At 39.7% G+C, this 2584-nt stretch overlaps 1 protein-coding gene across 3 annotated transcripts in view; it reads left to right on the forward strand.

Annotated features, from left to right (window-relative positions):
• The first annotated feature begins 1051 nt into the window (after positions 1-1051).
• Positions 1052-2584, forward strand: part of a1cf (apobec1 complementation factor) — a 22390-nt gene continuing 20857 nt past the window's right edge. For all 3 annotated transcript variants that reach the window (XM_053341631.1, XM_053341632.1, XM_053341633.1), the window contains exon 1: positions 1052-1171. The gene's annotated coding sequence lies outside the window, so the exon portion shown is untranslated. The remainder of the gene's footprint in view (positions 1172-2584) is intronic.

The following is a 2584-nucleotide window of genomic DNA, read 5'->3' on the forward strand; positions in this document are numbered from 1 at the left end:
GTTTAGTAACCCCCCTAGCAACCAGTTTAGTAACCACCTTAGAAACCAGTTTAGTAACCACCCTAGCAACCACCCTAGCAACCAGTTTAGTAACCACCTTAGAAACCAGTTTAGTAACCACCCTAGCAACCACCCTAGCAACCACCCTAGCAACCAGTTTAGTACCCAGGGCTGTTTCTGAGCATGTTCATCACAGGGTTAAAGCCCTGAGTTGTGACTTGCAGGCAGCGTTTCTGCATCAGTTCAACAAAGTTTCTGAACTTTGAGTTTAAAATCCGAACAATCACAAAAAAACAAAAAAAGAGTTTAAGAGAAAAATAAGATCATAAGATTTAAACGCTTTAAATATTTAAAACCTGAAGAAGACGAACACAGGAGCGGTTTATGACCTGAAGTTCAGGGACGACTCTCATGCTTGTGTGTGTGTGTGTGTGTGTGTGTGTGTGTGTGTGTGTGTGTGTGTGTGTGTGTGTGTGTGTGTGTGTGTGTGTTAGTAGGTGAGGAGGCCTTTGCAGAGCTCTGATCCAGATAGTGACTGTCGGTCAAAGGCCTCCTGCAACACACACACACACACACACACACACACACACACACACCATGCTGCTGGTTCAGTGTGTGCTATGTCTCCGTTGATTCCCTGTGTATTTGCATGTGTGTGTGTAGGGGTGTGTGTGTAGGTGTGTGAGTGTGTGTGTGTGTGTGTGTGTGTGTGTGTGTGTGTGAGAGAGAGAGAGTGTGTGTGTGTGTGTGTGTGTGTGTGTGTGTGTGAGAGAGAGAGAGTGTGTGTGTGTGTGTGTGTGTGTGTGTAGGGGTGTGTGTGTGTAGGGGTGTGTGTGTGTGAGAGTGTGTGTGTGTGTGTGTGTGTGTGTGTGTGTGAGAGAGAGAGTGTGTGTGTGTGTGTGTGTGTGTGTGTCCAGAGATAGCAGCAGGTTAAACATTAACGTCGGGCGGCTCGTAAAGCTAACACCAAGACAGTGAACCTTTGGAGTTTGATATGATGTGATCACACACACACACACACACACACACACACACACACACACACACACACACACACACACACACACACACACAGTGAGAGCGAGGCCCCTGATGACACGTGAACACACACACTCAGTCCTCAGAATGACACAGCTCTGATCGGAGGGAGGTGATCTCTGAAATTGCTCAGGTGAGTTTCTCTATTTTCCATCAGAAACGAGTTTAAGAGGTTTTGAATTTTATCTTTTTAGAGAGAGAGAGAGAGAGAGAGAGAGAGAGAGAGAGAGAGAGAGAGAGAGAGAGAGAGAGAGAGAGAGAGAGAGATAGAGAGAGAGAGAGAGAGAGTAAAGTAAGTGTCGTTCTACCGCTCTTCTCTTCTTCGCTGGTGTCTGATGAACAGTAGCTAAAATGGCTAACTGAGCAAACAGGCCGAGCTGTTCTAGCAGAGAGACAACGATGATGATGATGATGATGATGATGATAAAAAGCCTTAAAACTCATAAAAATGCCTTAAATATAGAACTATTTAAACATAATAAACTGTAATAGATAATAAATGATAGATATAAGACAAGTTAAAGTGCTGCTGTAGTAAAGAGAACTAAATACAGGCCTAAATACTGAGAGGATTTTTGTATTTTAAGGTTTTAATGAGAAAAAAAAGCATAAAAACCCCAAAAACATGAAAATCCTCTAAACTATAAACTTTATTATTCACTTTGGGCCTGAACTGATAAACACTGAGGTGCTTTAATATGAACTTTAAAGGGTTAACGTCTAATAGAAGTTGTACTTAGACCTTTTATCTCTGCTGTTTCTGAGTCAGACGTCGTTTTAATGCTGTTTGGAACATTTAATCATCTTTAATCTGAAGCCAATTAAAACTCTTTATTATACTAGAATCATTTCACTGTTGATGAATTAACTCCAAACTTTAATTAAACCTCTTTAACTTTAACCTCATGAAGAAGTTTCAGCTTAACTGGAAACTTAATGTGAATATTTAGAGGAGCTTTGAATGTTAATTGCTCATTTATTATTATTATTATTATTATTATTATGTTTACTACTTAAGAGCAGTAAATGGTCAAAGTTAGATCCTTTATTAAAGTGAGAGGATTAATAACACAGTGAAGGAAGTTAAAAACCCTAAAAACCAAACCAACAGTAAAGTTTGAATCATCTGAAGCTGATCTTTGTGGGACTGCTCCTTTAATCCCAGAATAATCTTCCTGAATGATTAATAATCAATAACCGACTGAGCGGCTCAGATTAATGTCATAAACAGTCTGATAAGCAGAGCTGCTGAACGGCATGCTGGGAGTCTGTGTGTGTGTGTGTGTGGGGGGGGGGGCTAAAGCCTGATTGGATGAACGGACAGATGATGTCATCAGTCAGCAAAAAAAGGACTCAATACATAACTCATATTTACAACTTAATAACCCATAAAAGCATTTCATTTAGACATATACCATAATATTTCATCCTTTAGACTTAATGCTTCACAGATTACTGTTATCTCATAATTCAGGTTTAACATCTTAGTTTAGACTTAATATCTCATAATATTTAATAATTTAGACTTAAAGTCTGTAAAGTTAGA

This window comes from Scomber japonicus, chromosome 20 (genome assembly GCF_027409825.1).
Source record: "Scomber japonicus isolate fScoJap1 chromosome 20, fScoJap1.pri, whole genome shotgun sequence".
Classification (NCBI taxonomy): domain Eukaryota; kingdom Metazoa; phylum Chordata; class Actinopteri; order Scombriformes; family Scombridae; genus Scomber; species Scomber japonicus.